General features: G+C 35.8%; 2 long non-coding RNA genes and 2 pseudogenes across 2 annotated transcripts; 1 reads left to right on the forward strand and 3 right to left on the reverse strand.

Moving 5' to 3' along the window:
- Window positions 1-340: 340 nt before the first annotated feature.
- LOC100782954 (NAD(P)H dehydrogenase (quinone) FQR1-like) lies at window positions 341-8,204 on the reverse strand (annotated as a pseudogene).
- A 5,255-nt stretch (window positions 8,205-13,459) lies between these two features.
- On the reverse strand, window positions 13,460-14,150 carry LOC102669279 (germin-like protein subfamily 3 member 1; annotated as a pseudogene).
- A 2,520-nt stretch (window positions 14,151-16,670) lies between these two features.
- On the forward strand, window positions 16,671-17,034 carry LOC121174209 (uncharacterized). Its single transcript, XR_005890096.1, has 3 exons — window positions 16,671-16,739; window positions 16,841-16,912; window positions 17,000-17,034. It is a non-coding gene; the product is annotated as an uncharacterized lncRNA (long non-coding RNA).
- Window positions 17,035-21,528: 4,494 nt separating this feature from the next.
- Window positions 21,529-23,571, reverse strand: LOC100784027 (uncharacterized). The gene is made up of 2 exons (XR_005889845.1): window positions 23,522-23,571; window positions 21,529-23,296 (listed from the first exon to the last, which is right to left on the reverse strand). It is a non-coding gene; the product is annotated as an uncharacterized lncRNA (long non-coding RNA).
- Window positions 23,572-24,220: the final 649 nt, after the last annotated feature.

Consider the following 24,220-nt stretch of genomic DNA (forward strand, 5'->3'; position numbering starts at 1 on the left):
GTTAAATTAGCTTACATCTGTCAGTTGCAGGTAAGATAGATTGATAGACATTTGAAAGTATAAGGAATATATCATTTGATCAGATGTTAATAAATGTAGAATAGATATACTTGCATAATGCATTGTGACAACAAAGAAAATGAGAGAAGATAAGTATAAGGGGACCGAAGGATGGATGAACCAGGCTAGCCAAGACCATTGCAGTAACTGCCATAACAATTACTGGATTTGCTCTTAGAACCTAAACCACCTGTTTAATGTAAGTACCAATATTCAAAGGTGAATATGCTGAACTTGAAGTACAAAAGAAAACAGAAGGTCACTCTACAGAAATTTAAAATCAAGCTGAGTAACCAATGGGCACAAAAATCATCCCATGGTGAACAAGCTGAGTAATAGATGTCAACCTGTAGAAATTTAAAATCAAAAACAAATTCTGATCACCAAAATTCGCAAAACCAAGTGTGATTTGGTAACTCACGGAGTAGTCTGTTGTCCACCTCCTTCAGAGCCAGTGCTGTAAAATATTCCTGCAGGCTTTCCAGCTAGTGCATGTGTGCACCATAGACCTCTAGTTGCATCCAGGAAAGCTTTGAATTGAGCAGCCATTAGTCCAAATCTTGTGGGGAAACCAAGCAATAAGCCATCAGCCTCAGGTAGCTCATTGGGTGTCATAATTGGTACATCAGTCTTTGGAGGTGCTCCCATTTTCCCAAGGACTTCTTGAGGTAGTGTTTCAGGCTAGGTACCTGTATGAATAAGAACATCATAAATACATAATGAAAATTCCCAGATTGTTTCAGGTACCTGTATGAATAAGAACATCATAGACATTAAGTAATCTGAAAATGTGAAAGACAGAGGCTTATAACTCAAAAGACTTGTCATTACAAACCTGCCATAGCTTTGCTTCTACTCCTTCAATAGAAGCAACTCCTTTTTTAATCTCGTCAGCTAGCTTCTCAACATGTTCGTACATAGTATAGTAATAAACAGTAAAAAAGCAAAATAAATTTTAGTAAGATTCACACCACAACATTATGATAGACAATTAAGTACAACTTCAGAAGGACGTTATCATAGGTCAGGAGGTACTAAATTAATAATGAGCCCAAACCAGAAAAGGGTTGAGACACTCTTGTGCTACAAAAAGCATAGACAAAAGAACTTATGAGTAAAAGTTAAATTTTGGGTCAATGATATCACTTGAGGTCAATCAAAATCATCATAACCCAAAACAAGGCGTGATTCACTGATTCATGAAGGATTATTGTACCTACCACTGATGCATCAACAGAGGATTATGGTGACAATATGCGTTGTATCTGTAAAAACCACAAGTAGACTACAACAACATTTCTATACCCATTGGTTAGTTGTTCATTTACTGAATTGAAATGCAGGTTAATTACAAACAGCCACTCTCCTGCTTGAAAATTAATTTCAATATACAACTCAAATATTAACTGAAACAATGTACTGTTCAAGGCTCATGCCCATAACGAAGGGCTGGATTGGAAATTGGTTCCATCATCTAAATTGAAGTTTAATCATAAAATACATATGAAAAAGGAAGAATGGGCCTTCTAGTTAAAAAAGAAATTCTGCCTTCAACGAAAATTGTTCCTAAGTTATCTAAATTTTTCTAAGTTCGCATTTCTTCATTTGGAGAAAATATGCCACCCATTTATGCCGGAGTGTGGTCATGGTATCTTTTGTTACCGCTGATCTATCAGAAAACCACTGCACATATGTAAATATGAATTTAGTAAATGACATAGTGCGAGGTCAAAACTAGTGACGTCTAATTACATTAACAACTAAATGAATAATAAGAAACATACGTGAATCCATTCATCCTTTAATCCAGCACTTATGATGCACCATATCCAATGCATAACATAGTATCCACACTCATAGTTTCCTGTTTGAACATGACTCTACAGGCCATACGCGCACACATAACGTTGTCAATTCAGTCAACGCAAACACAGATGACATCCACATGGCATTTGGAATTTTAAAAAAAATGTACCTTTGCTTCAATCCACTGAGGCCCATGCTGAGGTGGCTTTCCCTCTACAGTTTTGCTGACTGATTTCATTGCACTATTTTAAATATAGAAACAAAGCATTACGATCATTGGTGGTGTGATGTACAATTGCATTATGTCATTGACTATGGCAGAGGCAACACTAACCTGTTTACTGCACCCTTGATGGCAGCATCAGGCTTCTTTCGTAAAGAACAAAACCAAACCACTAGATTGTCACCTGGGCACAATACGAGCAACTGCCAATGGGCCCTGAACAGATAAAGGAACTTCATTCAGTCAATATGTTCAACCTAACCGTAGTTGACCAACATTAACTCAACTTACTGATTTAAATAAGGTGCTATGTAAATTTATTTTCGTGCTTCCTTTAACCATCTTCCAATGTAATTTTCACACTCTTGACTTCTAGTGTTTGCATTGTGGATACACTGAGGTTCAAGGAACCCATACAATGCTCCATAACCTATGCTTGAACTCCAATCATGAATAAACCTATTTAAAACATTTTTTCATAAAAGTTGTTAATCTGTTATTTAAACTAAGTCAATTGTACAGTGTACACATGTTTGACCTAATAAAGATATAGACTTACATAAGCCATAGCTGTAGAATGGAGATGTTAAAACACTTATCACCTAAAATTATCTCGGTCACATCAGCGTGTGTGATGAAGAAGCCATCTTTGACATTATTGATCCCAAATTTAGTGCCATCCCATGACACCTCAATAGGCCTTTGGTAAATCTTGAACAAGTTCTTCACCAACTCTCCCAATGGATCAACTATGACAGCTGCCTTTTCCTCCTCAACAATCTTCAATGGTGAGCTGACAGCCTTGTCTGCTTCCTACAGGGAGTACAAAACATAATAAAGTGTTATGTAACTAACCATTTTACAAACTCAATAATGTTACTATCCATTAAAGATGTAATTACCTCAGGCAACATGGGTTTGACCAAATGTGTTGGCCATGGAACAAAACTCCCTAAATCTTCTTTCACAAACTTTATTTCTGATGTAGGGATTGGAACCTCGGCATTACCGAAAATAACTTCAACCACACTCACCCGAACAACATCATCAGCATAGGGCACATTGTGGATGGTGCCAAAAGTGTCGCACTGTTTTCCCATTGCCACTAATTTGTTGGAGTTCTTTGCAGCCCGATGCTGTCACCATGCAACTCAAAGGGTTTTTTATCTAATGCATTTGTCTCTGGTGCTGCACAGCTCCCCTTCATGCTTACCCTTGCTGCTAATAGTTGTATATCATATGGCTGAAGTGGGGGTGAATGTTGTGATGCAATTTGTGACAACTCCAACTTGATAACTTGTTGTATTTGTCCTTTAAATGTGTCCATAGTGCGTTGTTTTTCCTCTTCTACCCTCCTCATCCACGCCTCCTCTCTTTTTATGTTTTCTTGTTCAGCCTCTCTTTGCCATTCTTCCTTTAGGTTACCAATGATATCAGCCAACTGTTTTGGAGTGATGGAGTTTAATGAAGTGGTAGATCGACATGATGCTGGACCAAAGTACTGGCTAATTGTAACCCCTGTCCCAACCCCACGTACACGACCAGGATGCTCCGGTCTTCCAATAGCCATGTTCAAAATATCGTCACGTCCTGAAGGCACAATGCTGCCCTGTCTGCTTTGCTCTTCCAAAGAGTCCTGTTCAAATAACACGAAACAAGATCAAGCCATAAAGGAAGTTGTCATTCAAAAGTTTGATTTTTTTGTTAGTAACAATTATTATGTTAGTTGCTCACAATTTTGTCAGCTATTTCTTTGGTGGCTTGAGACGTCATCTGACCATATTGTTTTGTGCACGCACTCTTCCACTTCTCGTGTCTAGAAATTGGGGATGATGGAAGGTACAATGAAGGGTCCTCAGTAAATGCTGCTTGTTCTTCTTGTATCTTCCTTTTTTCAGCCATTAATTTTTTTTCTAGCAGCTCATACCCTCCCCTAGACAACAAGTGCGAAGAGTCATTGTATTTTTGAATCTCCTGTCCCTTTTTCTGTATCCCCTTGAAATAAAAAAGAAGCATTTGTCAACGATTAAGAAAAACATGTGTTGCAAAGAAAAGCATGAAAAGTATGTAAGGAGGTGAAAACATTAATACTAAAAAAAACCTGCCAGGTAGGGGTTTGCCTCATTTTTGCAAACTTGACCCAATCTTTTGCATCAATGACATATTTAACCAAAGGATCATCTTTTGGTTGCCCGTCACTATTACCATACACATATTTTGTTGTCAACGACGACTTAAATTTCCTCCAACGCGTTGTCACCGTTGACATGACCTTCTTTTTGGCATTATCACCCTCGGGGATGTCGAATTTTGCCTACAAAACATGTGTGTGAAAATAACATGTAGACACATGAATGTTTGTAACAAATATTAAATGACCAGCATCACGGACTTACCAATATGTCATCCCATATCATGTTCTTCAGTGTTTCTGGTACATCATTCCAGGTAGAGTGAACAATTGGAATCTTGTCTTGTGCCACAACTCCAAGATAATTGTGAAACTTATCTTTGGAGGTCCTGATCCTTTACCAGGGGCTGGATTGACACTGACTGTTGCCCTTGGTTGATCCAATGTTCTTGCTGTCAACCTTCTTAGCCGAGTGGCTTGTCTAGTTTTCCTAGACGTCCCATCAAAAGGAATCTCGGCCTGTATAGGTGATGGTGGAGGTGTCGTCATTCGAAGGACCGTGCTGAAACAAAATACATGAGGAGAACAATCAGTAACAGTGAGATAAATACATGGGGACAACAGTCAGCAAGTAAGCATTACTGCACATAAATTATTAATTTAGTAGCACAAATACCAATTCAGAATATTAGGGATCAATCTTTCCAAAGTCAGTAACATTAGTTATTTTTTATAAAGATCACACTATTATTTTATTGGAAACAATCGTACAAAAATTGAATCCTAGCTAATTCAAGTACATTTGCTCCTTATGTCTGCATCTATACATGCATTCATACTTTGGCGACTATTAAATGTAAATTTCATCTGTATCCATAAATTTTATCTGCACCTATTGCTCTATTTCAGTACCTCTGGTTCATTAAAATCAAAACCAATCTTCTGACTTAAAACCCATAGCCACCCATCAGTAATAGCAGAATGCCACTTGGAGTCTTGAAGAGCTTGTTTCACAGATTTAGGTTCAGCATCAACAAGAAGCAATGATGGATGAATTGTTGGCTGAACTATGCCATCTTTGGCTCTAGTAATCATAGGATGAATATTGAATGATCTAACAAGATGCTGTGGTGAATTCTATGATTTGGTTGCAACTGCTTCAGGTTGATCATGAGAATGAACAGTATCACAATTTTCAGTACCGATAGCAGTAGCGACTGTTGTAGCATTAATTGGAGACTGTGCAAGACTAGGATAAGACACTGAGTATTGAGCAGTAGACTGTGGAACAGCACTACCAGAACTATGAGACTCAACAACACAGGATGGTGAGACATGACTTTGAGGCTGAGAAGAATTAAAAGGTATATTTAAAGAAGGAGGATGAGATGATGACACAATCATAGATAAGTTGTAGACAAGACAGGTCTGTGGATGATATCCAACTCAGATAAATATGAAGAAAAAGTGTGAAATTCACTTAAACCCACCAAACTGATATTTGCCAGATTACATTTTTTACATTAAAAGTTACTTTTAAAATAAACGTTATTTGATAAAAAAAATTTAAAACTTTAATTTTAGACACAAACAATTTACTTCAGCGGTCTTCCACTAACAACATAGAATTTGGAGTACAAATTTTGGAGGGAGATTGTCAACCGCTTAAGATACATCATCCATCTGTGAATTTTCTCGAAATTATGCACCACCTACAAATACTCCAAAAGTTGGCTTACATATCAGCCACAAACAAAAATCCTACCACTTGAATGTATCCTCGTCTTACAAAATTCATTATAAATTCTCTATTAATGCAATTAGGTCCATCCCAGTTCGATAAGATCACTTAGGAAGTCTAGTTATGCCTTAAATATGTGGCAAAATAAACAATAATTAATACAGCATAGGCTTTACACTCAATCTAACAACAACAAAACCACACTTCCACATTGACTAGAACCTGTTTGCGTGCAAAAACCATAACAATAATTGAAAACTCTAAATCACATGGGGTCAATTCCATTTGGAAATAGACACTTAAATCTACAATCTCAAAAGAAATTATACAGATTCAAAACATAATTTGACCAACAGTTCACACAAGACAAAACTACTACAATAAGCCGATAACTAACAACTCATACACACCCTTCACCTAAAAAAATTTCATTCCACACTTAATGTCATGACACTACTAGGCACTAAGCACAAGTGAAACTACATTTTAAGCATACAAAGGCAGGGAAACGAGAAGATCATCCAACTCATACACCATATACTCAAATAGCAAGCAAATAGATGATTCAACAACATATTTTAATTAATTTAACAACAAAAAAATAGAAACACCCTAGAGTGGGATGTGCCGTTGAGCGAGGACAGTGGTGAAGCAGCCAAATATAAACAAAAAAAATACAATGTGCCCATTTTAATAAGAAAGTATAGAGTAATAAAAATTAAAACAAAGCCTTGTTCACTTGACTCTTAATTCACAAAATTGCTCAACAAATCCATGCACTTGACTCTCAGCAACCTTGGGAGTGCATGGATGGGAATGAGAATAAGGCCACCACAATTGCTGAAGGTGGCTTTGTGCTAAACCCTTCTTCCCATTTTGACCCCATCACAAAGCTTTTCAACAATCTCATGGATCATGCTCAGAGAAAGATGGCAACAACAACAAAGGGTGACTGTGGAAACCTTAGTGTTGGCTCTTTTCTTAAACAAGGCCTTGATGGTTATTGTGGTTCATCAAAAGAGGAAGAAGAGCTCAAAGGGTTTGGAAAATGGAGCAAAAAAGTTACTCAATGAAGCAATCTTTGCAGTTCATGAGAACACACAGAGGAATTATACATATGCTGCTGATTTGTTCAATCTAGATTATGCAGCAGAAAGTGAATACAAATGTTTCCAGCTGAGGAAATCACAATTGCTAAAGGCTACTTGAGCATAATTGAATCTTTAGCATCTTTGCTACCACCTGGTTTGGTTCAGTTGGGTAGAAAAGTCACAAGAATTGAATGGAAGTCAGAGAGGCACGAGGCAATGAATTTGGTTCAATTAGAAGTTTGTTACCTGAGGATCTATCTATATTAGGAACTGGAGTTAACTAAACCATCTCTTAATCTAAATAGAAGATTTTGTATGACATTTAGGACACTCATAATAGTCCATGTTTTGGATAACACACCATAGCTTTATATGAAGAGGTCGGTGGATATTAATTAAAGGGAGGGTATCAGTTGTCCAATAGTGCTTTCCACACACTTTCACCAATTTATAACTTATTTGCAGTTACACTCCAAGTATACTTTTTCTTTGGCTGCTTAGCCTTCCTATTTTGGAAACCCTCTTCCTATTTTACTTTTGATAAAATAATGATTTTATGAAGGAGGTTCAAAGGTCCAACATAGAATGTAATATGTTTCCAAGTGTCCCATGTACCAACTATTTTTATTTAGTACTACTATATCAACTATCAACAGAGAAAAGTAAAGCTTCATTAATACTCAACCTTCATAACTGCCTAATTTTAAGTTGTAATTTAATAATGGAATCAAAGTATTATTAGTATCATGATGGAAGCATAAATGATACACAATTTAATTTAAAAACAAATGCATGCTCATCAGTCATGACACCCATAATACTATTCCTAAGGAACTCATAAAAAAATACTATTCCTAAGGAGATGCAAACACAAATAAGGTATGTTAAGCATGCATACTTACAATGAGAGCTGTTTCCTGGTGATGGTCCCTCACTTCCTGTACTGCTTCTGTGCCAAAAAAACCCATAAATTAGGAACATGGAATGTCTTACTTAAATATCACAGAACAACACACAAATAAAAAGGAAATTTAAAAAAAACTGAAAATTCACATTACAACTATGAATAAAGTCACAGACCTTTACCATAAATTGTATTGTACACAGAAAAATACGGAAAACAGCATGTTCAGATAAAATTTTCATAGCCATTATTGGTTCCCATTTACACTATCCTACTCTCAGCTTCACAAATTAGGATATGTAAGCCAAAAACTTCATTGCTGATAAACAATACTGTTTAACTGCGCATATTATACCATGTTAATCATGCTATCATATATGTTGTTTACAAACTAATATCCTCACATAACGGGTAGGAATAGGAAGGAAACCACTGAGGCACCGACTGAATCAACAACTTTAAAATTAGGCAGTTATGAAGGTTGAGTATTAATGAAGCTTTACTTTTCTCTGTTGATAGTTGATATAGTAGTACTAAATAGAAATAGCTTTACTTTGATTCCATTTTACTGTTAGTAACACAATGTTCTTGCTTCAATAGTATGGTTACCTCATACAAAATGCATGCAGTATACCAATTATGGACCAAAGGTTTGTTAGGAAATGGGCATATATGTCACTCAGCATACCTTTAGAACAAGCTCTTGAAAGCATTGTTTGCCGCTAAGCGGCCTAGTGGAAGGCTATGCTACTAATTTATAAGAACCTTGGGAGAACCTCACCACAAAAGGTAACCGTTGTAGTTAGAGAGTCCATGGTCTTATAAACCCACCCCAACCTAGATATTATATTTACTGGACTGATAATTTTTGTAATCATGAAGATCAACGTGTGATTAAGTTGGTAAATGGAACTACATTAATCATGAAGGTGATAATTAAATCGAACCCATAACAATAGAAAATAGTAGGTGGAGTGGGTTACCAGATAAATGATAAGCAGTTAGGTGTCGTTATTCTCCCGTAGCCCTTCGTGATGGTCATATCTAGTTGCATGTTCAACATCATCTTCTTCGGTGGCCTCCATCACGGGTATTTGTTCATTGACAGGTGACATATCAGTCACATCGAATGCTGCATAATGACTATACTTGGTCATATCTAATTTTCTGCCTTGTATAACCACGGACCAAGTAGGGTCAGACGGATCTTGGACATAAAAAACTTGTCTGGCCTGCACTGCCATTATAAATGGGTCATCATTGTAACCACCTTTTTTGAGGTCAACTAAAGTAAAGCCCATTTTGTCTTTGTGTACCCCTTTATTCGCATGAACCCATCGACAATTGAACACAAGAACTCTAAATTGACCGTAATCAAGCTCCCATATATTTTCAATGACTCCATAGTACGGCATTGACGCGTTAATCGGATTGTTACAGAAACACTACTAAAGTGAGCTGACTCACCGTCAACACTAACCCCACTGTTCTGCATGGTACTTCTTGCATCCTGTGACTTTGTGTAGAAAGCATAGCCGTTGATATCATATTCCTGCCAGGTGGGCACATTCAGATTTGGCCCAATGGCTAACAGTCGGAGCATATCAGAAGTTGTGTCATCGACAAAAATACACTGCCTGAACCAGTTAATGAAAGTTCTATTATGTTCCTGCAATAACCTCATCTTGTTCATTTTTGGGTTTTTAGCTGACAATTGGTTTTTGTGAGAATGTATGTACGACATCACCTCTGCTGTGTTGTTTAAGACATATAGATGAGCTTGGGACAGCCTTTGCCAATCGATGGTTACAACATCAAATCCTCGACTTCCCCTACCTTGACTCGTGGGTTGATGACGATTTTGTGGAACCTCGACTGGCTGTGCGTTACTTATATAATCTGATGAAAACTCTATTGCTTCTTCAGCAACATATCTTTCAACTATGCTTGCTTCTAGACGATATTGATTCTTTGTGTATTCTTTTAGCACCTTCATGAACCTTTCAACTGGATACATCCATCGTAAATAAACCAGGCCACACAACCGAATCTCACGAACCAGATGAACAATTAAATGAATCATTATGTCAAAGAATGAAGGGGGAAAATACATCTCCAATTGACAAACAATAATGGCGGCTTCATTCTCCAAAATATCCAACTGCGATGGGTCAATAACTTTGCTGCAGATAGCATTAAAGAAAAAACACAACCGAGTGATGGCATTACGAACTTTTTCAGGCAAGATTCCACGAATGGCCACTGGTAAAAGTTGTTGCATTAGTACGTGGCAATCATGGGATTTCAGCCCAATCAATTTCAATTACTTAATTGACACAAGCCTCTTCATATTTGAAGAGTATCCTTGAGGAACTTTCACATTTACTAGACAATGACAAAAACTTTTTTTCTCAGCTGTGGACATTGTGTAACATGCTGGGGGCAAATATGTTCTAGCACCTCGTAAAACTAAATGTAGTTGTTCCCGTATACCCAACTCAACCAAATCTTGACGAGATTTTACGCCATCCTTTGTCTTCCCTTTAATGTTAAGAAGGGTGTCAATCAAACTATCACACACATTTTTCTCCACATGCATAATGTCCAAACAATGTCGAACATCCAGATTGCACCAATATGAGAGATCGAAGAATATTGACCTTTTTTTTCCAAATATTTTTCGCTGACAAGTCCTTTTTTTGTGTCTTACCAAAGATAGTTTGTATGTCTCTGACCCGATCATAAACATCATGTCCACGTAATGGTTCAGCCGCTATTTCAAGCTCATTATCTCCATTAAATGCCTTCTTCAAACGCCGATATGGGTGATTCCGGCTTAAAAATCTTCTGTGCCTTGTATAGACTGTCTTCTTCCCATGGGTTAGTTGGATGTAACAAGTATTTTTTTTCACAAATAGGACATGCGTGGTGTCCTTTCACACTGTATCCGCTCAAATTACCATAAGCAGGAAAATCGTTAATAGTACAGAAAAGCATAGCACGCAAGTTGAATGACTGTTTTTCATTTGCATCATATACTTCAACCCCGTTTACCCACAGTTTGGTCAGGTCTTCTATCAAAGGAGCTAGGTACACATCAATATCATTTCCAGGTTGTTTTGGACCGACTATCAACAGCAACATGTATTTGCGCTTCATGTACAACCATGGAGGAAGGTTGTAAATCATTAATAATACTGGGCACGAACTATGATTGGTGGTCAAGTTACCAAAGGGATTCATTCCATCTGAGGCAAGCGCAAGCCTTAGGTTTCTAGGCTCCTGTGCAAAAGTTGGATACAACCAGTCAAATGTCTTCCATTGTGTACAATTAGCGGGGTGTCTGATCATACCATCCATTCTTCTTTCATCTACATGCCACCTTAAGTATTTAGAATCCTGTGCACTGGCAAACAACCACTTCAACCTAGGTATTATTGGCAAATACCAACAAACCTTTGTTGGATGACTACTAGGGGTGGCTAAACCTTCAGTACCTTCCCCATCGTTGCCCTTGTAGCGTGAAAGTCCGCAAGTGGGGTAGAATTGCATATCCGAAAACTCATTTCTGTACAGAAGGCAATCATTCGGACATGCATGGATTCTTCGGTACTCCAAGCCAACAGGACATAATATCTTTTTGGCCTCATAGTGACTCTTCGGTAAGGTGTTATCTTCGGGAAACATATTTTTCAATAACAAAACCAACTCAGTGACGCTTTTGTCACTCCACCCAAATCTGGCCTTTAGGTTAACCAAAGCTAGCACAGCTGATAACCTACTGAAGCTTTTGCATCCAACATACAACGGTGCCTGCGCATCTGTTTGAAGATCATCATAAATATCTGCATGAAAATCCCGAAAGCCCTCTTGCCCAAGATCACGTATCATGTCTTCCATTCGATCTCCGCTTTCTAGCTCAATCGGATGAGGTGAACATGTTGTTGTATGACCAACCTACTCACCATGCTATATCCACTTTGTGTAAGTGGGGCTAAAGCCATCACATATCAGATGCGATCTAATGTCATTCAACGAGTGACGCCTGTCGTTGACACATTTAACACAAGGGCAGAAAAACTTTGCATCTGTGGTTGGTGAATTTATTTGGGCAAATGACAAAAACTCTTCAACCCTGTGTTCATACGCTTTGCTTATGTGAGGTGTTGTAATCCAAGTTCGATCCATGCTCGCTGTTGTGTAATACTAGGTACGATGATGGGAGGGAGAACAACAACAGCTTATTATCAGATAAGAAGCTGCAATTCCTTGTTTGCAGAAAATTTTCCTAAGGCAAATGAACAGACAAACAATATTTTTAACAAATGGAGAAAAGGTTTAAGAATTACAATGTGCAAATCATAATAGGTCGCTAAGGTACCTAAAAGGTTGCATGGATTTGTTTTACCACTTGCTTGTTTTCTTGTTTTTAGAGGGAAGTTTATTCTTTTCTAGTTCAAAAGTTTGGTTAACTAGGCTGTAGGTTTTTACATGGTCTTCGAACTTTAAAGTTTGCATGAATGTAAGTAGTCATTTACAATTTAACTCAGATTCTTGGGGTGCTTCATCCGGTGGTTATTCTGTTAAATATCACTAATCTCTAATTCAATTATTTGCAGGTTCGTAAAGGGCATGTTGTAGTTAACGGGGTTGAGAGGAATGAAGACTACATCCTTGAACCACCTGCTTATGAGATGAAACCCACAGTAAGTTGTACCTTTTAGTCCCTATGTTGCACTTCATATGATGTTTTAGTAATAAAATAAAAAAATTTTATTGAAAAGGAAATTCTAATTTAATACTTCAAATTGGGGATAACTACCAAGAATTGATTATTGACATAAAAGATTAAGGCCTGTGAAGGTTGATGATCATTGTGTTGGGCTAACGGGTAACATTTAACTTTTAGGACAGTAAACAGAGGAATTGGAGGCACAAAATTATAATAACAATCTAAATTGACACTTAAGTTTGTGAAGAAGCTGACAAAATGTCTTTATTGTGTTGGGATTCAAGACCGAGCAAATATTATAACGCAAAGAGGTGAATCCACGTTGCAGGCACTGTCTCTATTAGGCGCTGGTGCAAGTTGAAAAGTTATTAAATAGTATAAGCGGACAAAGTAATGGGGTCAAGCTTTGCCAACAATGTCTCAAAAGGAAAGAAGGATACATATACAAGGGAGGGCAATTCACATGTGTTTTAGATAAATACTTGTCCTTTTTTTTATCAGCAAGGAATAAAAATATATATTAATTGAGTACCAGAGGTACCTAAAAACATTTTACATATTGGTAGCTAAGCAAGTGGATCCCAGACAGACTGCATCAAGTGAAGCTAGCAACCAATTGCAGCCTACATAAGAGGAAACTAGTTTCTAAGCCTAGTCGCCATCCCAGAACACATCTACTTGTCCTTTGATTACTTGAGAAAGTGGAACAAGCAAGCTCTACAGTTACTGTGTGTGTGTGACATTGAAAATGTCACTCTTAAGGCTTTACCCTTAACCTTCTTCACTATGAGTGGTCTGTGTCACCAAAGGAGTGGAGAAGTTGCTGGCAAACACCACAAAATCAGGGATTTGGAGGCCATGGTTTGCACTGCTGAAAACAAGAAAAGCCAGGGCCTTTCTCTTACCAACAACAATTTCTAAGTGCAACAACCCTTGTGGGAAAACAGCGAGCTCTCCCTTTTTCAGCATCTTTTGATAAACAATGTTACCTGAAGATATGAATCCAGCAAGGATCTGACCTTGAAGCACAATGAGTACTTAATTGGCACCGGGATGAGTATGGAGTGGGATAACACCACTAGGACCAAGGTCCAACCTTACTGCATATAGTTCAAGGCCATTGAGACTTGGGATCTAGCCACAAAAGCTGGGGTCATAGCAGCATTGATTATGTTTGTGACATTTGCAGCTTCAGCTATAAGCCAGTGTACACAAAGTCATCAATGTTGTATTAGCAGGTGGCTTGCAGGGGTAGCCTGCAGGTGTGTCTGCACCTTTCAGGAAGCAAACTCCTAATTAATGGGGCACTAGAAGAAGAAGTTCGGCCTAAGAAAAAAGTGGTGTGTTGGCTTGTAACCATGTGCTGATTTTGGTTCTACAAGCTCTGACCAAAACTAGTTATATTTCATTTTGTTAGGGATGGACAATGATGTTTTATATGGTTACTTGAATCCTGCGCCATTTGCACCACATACAAGCAAAACAAAGCAATTTCAAATAAACAAAATTCAAATCTAAAAACCCTTTTAAAATTAGAACCATGTGAACGTCAATAGAGAACTTTGTAATCAACATTCAACAGGCACAGATACAAAGGAAAGAAGCTTTATTAAGGTGTGAAAACCAGAAAATTAATTGAAGGAAAACGTAGTTCTTGGTTAGTGTTATATCAGGTAACAAAGTCAAATGAATATCGGGTAACAAAGTCAAATCAATGCAAATGCATAAAGACCAATCGCAAAAATAACTTGGACCCATAAATAAGAAACTAATGGTGGGTGTTGGAAGTTTGAACCAAGAAGCTTCAATCTTTGGTCGGAGGCTTATCAAAGATCGATTACCGACTAAGTAAATAAAATCAAATCGCAACACTAATAACAATGATTGTGCGATTATTATTATTAAAAAATTGAAGGATGACATGTCTAAGGTGTACTTAAGAGGGAAAATATTGAGTCTATGGATATTATGACATTCGTTACGAAGATTGGAACTTAGAACTTCAAACTTACGAAGAGAATATTAATAATAAGAAATAAAAAACAGATGGAAACTTGAGTGGCCGATGGGAAGGTATCTCAGTCACATGCCCACACAAGTAGACACAAAGATAAAGACTAGTGTAGTACTGTCAATGAATGGAGAGTGGCGTGGGAAGTTGCTTTCCTCGCAACATTTGTCTTTATCCTTGGTACTATTTTTGCTTATACCCCCGCCATGAATGATGCATAAAAAATGAATTGAAAGGCAACAAAAGGTTGTACAATCCCTACTACTACCCACACCATCAATGATATGACATGCATGATGCATGTGTTACATCTGCTCTCATCCTGGCTAACTAAAAAAATTAACAAAACCAATTTTAATTGAAAAACAACAAAATCAGATATAATTAAGAAATTACATTCAAGTCTTTCCATCAGTACTCATAAGATTTCATACAAACTACCAAAATCTTTCATCCCTAGGCCAATTTTAATAGATTTATTTAACTATACATCCTAATTAATTATCTAGCTTTCTCCTTTACTAGTTAAGTTATAAAAAATGAACTCTACAACCTTAAACAAGAAAAAAGAATATTCTGCTAGATTTTAAAATATTTAATCTATAGTTTCCTTGTAGTCGTATATATGAGAAATTCATTGTGGACTTTGAATTTTGAAACACTATTATTTCATGTTAATACTGTTTGTCTGAGCCTATTTATTTTTCTTAAACAATTTTTCATGTTTTAGTATCTTTAAGCAGCTCAACCTTCATGGCATGCTTCCACATTATTTGGTTAAGCTTCCTCACCTTAGACATGTGTAAGAACTATGAACACCTTAAAAATACTTTTGTAGTACTTTAATGTTAAAACAAAGACTTTTTTTTTTGTCTAAACTAATTTTGTTCCCATTTTGGTGGAACTTGTCACCTTGCCAATTGAAATGAAATTTTCTTTCATTGTAGTGATTTTGCTTTGAACTACCCAAGTGGTACGATCCCAAAGGAGTGGGGTTCAACAAAACTAACTAATATGTAAGCTCTTATCAAATTAATTGAAGTTTTCATCTAGTTACATGCCTTTTGTATTAAATACAGTTACTATACTGTGCAGCTCTCTATTTGTTAATCGTATATCAGGGGAAATTCCTAAGGAGTTGGGAAGTATTACCACTCTAACTTGTAAGTTTATCAATAAAATTTTCTCATTTATTTATTTATTTTTGGAAGATTTATGACTTAAAGTTGATTGAAGTTCAATAGTGAAACTTCTGGCTCATATTTCTTGTGCCATTATATGATTTTGGCTCATATTTCTTGTGCCATTATATGATTCTGAACAATTAATGGTATAGTGCATTTATGTTACTTTCTCATTGGACATCTCTATGTGCTCCCCCTTTTTTCACTTTTTTTTCTCTGACCTCAAATCAGGAACCTTGAAGCAAACCAATTTTATGGTGTTGTTCCACATGAACTTGTAAGTCTATCTAACCTAAAGACTTTGTAAGACTTGGAATTTCTATTTATTTTCCAACATTCAATTCTCACTGTCAGAGTAAATTTGAAAGACTAATTAAACACTTTGTATCTGATTGCTTTTACATGCAACATTATCTTTGAAGGATTTTATCATCCAATAAATTGTCTGGGAAGTTACCGGTGACATTTGCTAAGTTTCAGAATTTGACAGATTTGTAAGTTCCGATTAATTGTTTTACTTAGAAAGTAAATACTGACACTTTCCTTGTTAAATATCATTTCATGGTGCATTGCAGCAGGATAAGTGATAACAGTTTCAACGGAGAAATACCTAGCTTTATACAGAATTGGAAATTACTTCAAAGATTGTGAGATTGGTTTTTACTTTTTCTTTCTTATTATTTTTAACAATACTTCAAATGCACTCTAACTTTTCACAATACCTAAAGAGTTCATTATACTTATTTTAAGATAGATATTATCACTACAACGTATATCATTGAACAGAAAGGCACGCAAGTGGACTGGAGGGACCTATCCCATCAAATATATCTCTTTTAAGTAATTTAAATCAGTTGTAAGTAAAATGCCTTCTAATTTTTTTGATTAGTTTAATGTTTTCCCCTATTTTTGTCTTGTTACATCTATATTTACCTCATGATGGCAAATTTGATACAGGAGGATTGGTGACATAAATGGTCCAAGTCAGGACTTTCCTATGTTAAGAAACATGACAGGAATGACAATATTGTATGTTGAGTTATGTGTGTTAAAAAATAGTTGGCATATGCTCTCTGCTATTGTTTAGTTTAAAGTAATTAAGGCTTTTCAATGTAGGGTTCTGAGAAATTGTCATATTACTAGAGAGCTTCCTATTTACTTCTGCAGTATGAAGGATTTGAATATGTTGTAAGTAGAAATTTGAATTTTTTGTGTCAGTTTTCTTTTTAATTATTTTATTATTGAAGCAAACACAAATACCATATATCTAGAAAACAACACATGGATGATTGATTCTATTCTATTCCCCTGTAACTATAACACACATATTTAATATGCTACTGCCCCAAACTGTAAGCAGCATCACAGTTACTATTGAAAATATTCTAAAAATAAGTAGTCCTACGTTCTACCAATAATTGTCATAACTTCCCCTAACTTCCAGTTCCCATCTGCATCCTTTTCGTTTCTACATATCCAATGAACATCCAGTTTTATTAATTCAAGTTTGTGAAGGACATATGATAGGAGATGGAAAATTTTGACCATGAGCAAGGAGACTAAATGTTCATAACAAATTTTGAGGAAAATCTAAATTTATGTAAGGTAATATCAGAACTTTGGTTAATTGCATAAGTTGGAAGTAAGATGAAAATCAGAAACTTGTTGATGAGCTTGACAAGGAAAAGGTGATGATAGGGACATTAAATACTGAACTTGGAAAACTGAAAATAGAACCCGAGCAGGAAAAGGCTAAATGTGCTAATACGAAAGAAAAGCTCAGTATGGTTGTGACAAAAGGAAAGCCATTGGTACAACAGCGACATTCATTAAAGAAGTCTCTAGCTGATAAATCCGGTGAGCATGACAAATGTTTGATTGAATTGCAAGAGAAGTCAGTTGCACTACAAGCTGATGAACTTCTTAAGGAGGAGTTGTCCCAAAGTAAAAATATTATAGAGAACGAAGCTTAAAGAGGGGAGAAATAATACTTGAATTAAATGAATCTACATAAGTCAAAATATTACTTAAGCAACAACTTGGTTAAGTAGGGTTCTAAATTAAACCTGCGCATAAGAGACAATATTGACTTAAATATGTTCAAATATGACTTACAGATGCGCTAATATTCAATGCAAACTAGACATGACAATAATGAATTAAGAAATTAATTAGGTCTTTATGATACAGTTAGACGAAAGCTAGAACTCAATTATAAAATAAATGAATTTAGTTATGTAATTCAATTAAAACTTTTATAAAGAAGATACTTATATATAATTTATTCTCCAGCTTATTCAATTACAGAGACTACTAATGATAAAGACAATAAATCTGAAGCTCAAATTAAACATCAGGGGATTGATAAAGTTGAGTGTACTAACTTAGACCAAACAATGCTCAATGAAAGCAATAATCTGGCACAGGATGACACCACTGATGAAGGATGGCAGGAGGCTGTTCCCAAAGGTCGTTCACTCACTGGGCGCAAGTCAGCTTCATCAAGGAGGCCCACATAAATGCCACTGAAACACAAAAAAATAAAATTTAACAGCTTCAGGTTACATAAAAAGATAAACAAAAATCAAAGTTTCTCTCATAAAACACACAATGTATCTTACCTTATGGAACCGGCTTTGTCCATACAATGTGCATACAAACATTAAACACTAGAATGTTATAAACCTTACCTTTTATGGGACACAGCTTTACGACGATGTAGACCACCAACAACAACTAACGGCCTGAGACGACAAGGAAACAGAATCGTCAAATGAATGAAGGAATATAAGACATGCAAATGAAGGGATACACAAACAAGACCTAAATGCAGCCTTGCCTTTGTCGGCGGCGGCTGCAAACGGAAGAAGACGCAACGGAGACAAGGCTCTTTGTCGGAGACGATGCTCTCTGTAGCTAGCTAGGGCGCCAATTTGAGAGTAATTGTGTTGTAATTTTGAGCAAAGAAGTGATAGGGAGCACCAAAGTAAGAGAAAGTAACAAGCACGTGCCGGCCACGTGATACCATTTCGAATACAACGACGGGTCTTAGCAAAGACCATCATTGAATGACAACAAAATCGAACATCAGGGGTCCGCCACGTGTCACTACAAAACATACAAAGATGGCTCTTCGAATAAGACCGTCTTTGTATTTTAACACCTTAAATCACGTGGTCTCCACGTGAAACCACCAACAATACGAAGACGAGTCTTGGCGCAAGACCGCCTTTGTATCTAAATGACGAAGATGATGACGTGTTTCTACCTTAACAATACAAAGATGGGTGTCTGGATAAGACCGTCTTTGTATTTTAACGCCTCAAATCACGTGGCCTACATGTGAAACCACCAACAATGCAAAGACGGGTCTGTGGATAAGACCGTCTTTGTATTTTAAATCCTCGAATCAAATGACTGCCACGTGAAAGTACTAACAAAAACAAAGACGGTCTCACCACACCATCGTCTTTGTATACTCGTCGGCCCACTCACATGTTTGGCACGTGTTACCATTAAGGATAAAAAGACGGTTTTTTTTCCCTCAAAACCGTCTTTGTAAGTTAGCCACGTAAATACGAATTGCCATGCTGACTGCATGTCTATGACGGGTAGCGGCAAATGATGTCGTTTTTATGCCCTTAATTACGAACATGTCACCGGTTTACCTTCTAAGACGGTTGTATGCAACCGTCGTCGAATCCCCGACGTAGAAAGCTGCTTTTGTAGTATTGACATCTGCGAGCATGACAATGACTTGAAAATGAGTAGCTTGATTGACTAAACAATAGACTATGGTAAGATAAATTTTGATATACCATATTATAATTGAGTTTTTAACCTAATCTAATTTTAAAAACTATCTAATGAGATAATTATTACTTCTCATATATGTACTATTTTAGTTAAATCACTAATTAACATAAGATCTTCGACATTTATAAAGAAATTATTTTATGATCTGATATCATTAAAATATAAACCCATCTTCATATGATATACCATATAATTGAACTTTATTATTTTTATTCATAAATAAAATATTCTTAATTGTAATGTATATGAAATTGGCTAGAATGATAGACACAGGATACTATCACTATGTGTTTGGATGGGAAAATTAAACAAGATAAAGTATTTTAATAAGGATATTAAAATGCCTTCTTATAGTGTAACCTGTTTGGATAGGATATTTTAAAAGCAATTAAAATGATATTATTTTTATAAAGCATTTTAATCTACTAAAATCACATAATTTCAAATTCTCACCAAAAGAAAAGGAATTAAAATTCCTCCGTATGAAGCGCTCTCTCTTTCTCTCCCTCTCAGCACACCACCAGCTCTCTCTCTCCCTCCCACTTTGCTATGCTACATACTCAAAGTTCCCCTCTCTCAAAGCAACCTGATCAAGCAATTCCAGCATTCACTCCACTAGCGTGTTTCACTCACAAAACTTGGTGAAATAGTGGTTATTCCGCTCTTTATCCCCCCCCCCCCCCCCTTTGTTCTCAATTTAGCTTTTGTTTTCGTGGAATCTAGGGTTTCTTATTCCCAGGGTTCAATGCTAGGTTTTCGCGAAAGGAACATGTAGCCTAACCACAAGCTTATGATTTTGTTTTCTTTATTTTTTATTTATTAATTTCCATCTCTATGTTAAATTTTAGAAATAGATCGTGAGACTCCTAAATCAGAAGTCGAAGTTTGCGTGTAGAAATGGATGGCACGTTTGACGATGAAGTTGAACCGGCCGTTACAATCGGTGAGTACCTCGAGGAAGTTGAGGAACGGGAATTGGTAAGTCATTCAATATTGAAATTTTAATTTTTAAATTCATATATAAAAATGAAAATTTGAATTTTATTGAAATTAAATTACTTTATCCAAACAAGAAAATTAAAATACAAGAATTTGAATTGCCTCATCCAAACAAAATATTTACAAAATGAAAGGAATTTAAATCAAGGCAATCAAAATGTTGTGTATTTAAATTTCCTAGAAATTTTTAAATCTCCAATTCAAACACATGATTAGAGTATGTAATAATTTCTCAACGGTTTTGTCTACATCTCCGCAATACAATGGGGTAGTTAATAGAACAGAGGAGTTCCTGCAATGACATATATGTTTGGTTGGCATGCATGCAAATAGTGCTTGTTCATTAAATTCGAACATGTGGTATTTATTCACATCTGCATACACGATATCTACTTGTCACTATTATACTATACTAGTTTGTAATCCGTGCGTACGCACGAATCGTTTGCAAATTTTTTCGTCTATATGTTTATTGGTTTGTAAAGAAGAAATAAAAAAAATGAAAGACAATATGCAAATTTAAATAGAGTTACCATTGACAAATTTGAATGTAAAGGTATGGGAAAAAAAGGTTTAAAGAAGCAAAGTGTTCTCATTTATAACATTTAGTAATATTGCTTTATTTGTTTTGACAAACTAAGAAAATAGATGCAATGACAAAAATGGAAGAGATTGGCCCGTTCCAGCATAAACAGCATTCTAATTATATTGGATTATACCCACGGGTTGTTTGATGAGAAAGCTTGCAATCATAGAGTTAAGTAAAACACCAAGAACTTGCAACCACAGAGTTAAGTAAAACAATAAGAAATTTAACAGCAATCATATAGTTAAGTAAAGCATGAAGAAATTTAACATTGCAAAGAGAGTAATTGTTCAAGGTACATAGACAAAATATTTGTTGCAAAAGACACTTTAGTCAGTGTCACTATCGTCCCAATCTTCCTGCCTCCTAATGACAATTTCCCAAATCTTTTCATAATATCTATAGTAAAAGGAGACATCACTTTAATCAGTGTCACTATGAGAAAGAAACAACAATAAATGTATCAGTTTGTAACCATCATCGAATACAAATAACAACTATACACACAACAAAAGTTAAATTCTAGAACATAACCTCAAGTCCTTGACTTTGAGAACAACCCTTGTATTTTTTTATGAGACATACCGGAACACCACTTCATCAACGACGCCAATGATGTCTCAACGAACCAAGAAGTAAAGACATGTCCTTTTAAAAGCCTAAAGTTTCTTAATCAAAACCAATGCACAAATTCGAGCTGAACTTACCAACCAACAGTCCAGTTTGGAAATCACCAGCAACAACGACAGTAGAAAAGTCAACAAATTTAAATTTCTTAAAAGGCAGGTGATCCAGATCGGATTGCCTAACAACAGTAACACCTGTGAAAGCTAATTTATATTGATGATCACACACTCTAAACTGACCATTATTATTCATTACTTTAAAATTATACATGACATAGGTAGAATTTTCCTTCAAATCAGCCTTCCAAAACTTGAGCTGATCTTGTTTACAAACAACATGGATTTCATCTCCCTATAATATACAAAATATATAAATAGATAATTCTATGCTCAATAACACAGTAACAAAAAAATCAATAAAACCATACATTAGAATCAACAATAACCATTTCCCCTTGTTCAGATTTGTCAGGGATCCCAATGAACCAAAGATCAGCGATCCTTACAGTAAGCTTGAGAGTTTCTCTTGACCCATCAATGGACTTAATCTTATCAGGAACACATGCCATAACTCTACATAAAATTGCTTCTTCCTAAATCTATCATGCACCGAATAGAAAACCCTGACAACAAACATGAAAGTAAGAGCCACATAAAAATGCATAAACATACAACAACATTAGTGCAAAAGTATTACCTTTACTTCTCCAAACCAAACCGAACAACGCAGCAAAGACGATCTCGAAAAACAAACCAAAAAAGGTAACATAGCCATGCACAACATAAACATAAAACAACATTGGTGCAAAAGTATTACTTTTACTTCTCCAAACCAAACCAAACCAAACCAAACAACGCAACAAAGATGATCTCGAAAAACAAACCACAAAAGTTAGCCAAAAACTTGTAAAAAAGGTGCAAAATAAGCTGAAAAAGGTAATAGAGGCATGCACAAAATATTTTTTAACCCCGGAAGCAAACAAAGACAAAAGAAGAATTGACATACAACAACATTAGTGCAAAAGTATTACCTTAACTTCTCACAACCAAACGGAACAACGCAGCAAAACCAAACTGGAAGACAAAAGGAAATAAGCAAAAAACAAAGCAGGAAAGCTAGCAAAGAACTAAAAAAAGGTGGAAAATAAGTAACACAACCATGAACAACATGAACATGAAACAACATTGGTGTAAAACTATTACCTTTACTTTTCCAAACAAAGCCGAACAACCCAGCAAAAACAATTTGGAAAACAAACAGAGCTCAATCAAAAATAAGCCAAAAAAGGTAACACAACCATGCACAACATAAACATAAAACAACATTGGTGCAAAAGTATTACCTTTACTTCTCCAAACCAAACCGAACAACGCAGCAAAGACGATCTCGAAAAACAAACCACGAAAGTTAGCCAAAAACTTGTAAAAAAGGTGCAAAATAAGCCAAAAAAGGTAACAGAGGCATGCACAAGATATTTTTTAACTCCAGAAGCAAACAAAGACAAAAGAAGCATTGATGCAATAGAACTGGAAAATAAAGTTAACCAGAATGATACCAAACACCACCAAAAAAAGGAAACACAGCCATGCACAAAAATTTTGAAAACTCACAGCTTAGAATGCAGAAGCAAGCAAACCACCCGCAAAGCACAATAACAAAATTGCAACCCCACTGGAAAGCTTTAAGCATCAAACAACGTGGCACACAACCAAAATAAAAACTGGTCAAAACAGCAAACACATGGCACAAGGAAAGCATTGCAACCTGGACACACAAAATGACAACAAAAAAACATTAAAAGGGACATGTGTCTAAATTTTAAGCAGGGGTACAACAATAATTTTGGTGGGCTTCTCTTTTATTATATAGCTTGGATATGCTCATGATATTGATACCATATACATGAATAGAAATAACAAATTAATTAATAACTGCTTGTTTGAATTGATTTATTTTAATTTAAAGAAATGATTGAGTATTGATAATTACTTTAAGATAGTTAACATTTAAAACTTGTATTAAATTTAATTAATCAGCATCAAATCGAATTAACTTGTATGAAGGGGTCACTTTTTATTGTCTATTCTTTTCATCAAATTTTCAATTTGAATATTTAAAAGTAATAAAAATATTTGCATTTTGTTGTTCAAAATCAACCTTTAAATGTTACCAATTGTTTTTCATATAAAATTTAAATCTGAAATTTGTTTTTAAGAAAACCAAGTGTCTTGTTTCTTAAATTATTTACAATTTGATAAAAGTTTTTAAGAACAATTGTTTCCTTAAAAAATTGTTGAAATTAAACATGT

Source organism: Glycine max, chromosome 19 (assembly GCF_000004515.6).
Source record: "Glycine max cultivar Williams 82 chromosome 19, Glycine_max_v4.0, whole genome shotgun sequence".
In the NCBI taxonomy this organism is placed as follows: Eukaryota; Viridiplantae; Streptophyta; class Magnoliopsida; order Fabales; family Fabaceae; genus Glycine; species Glycine max.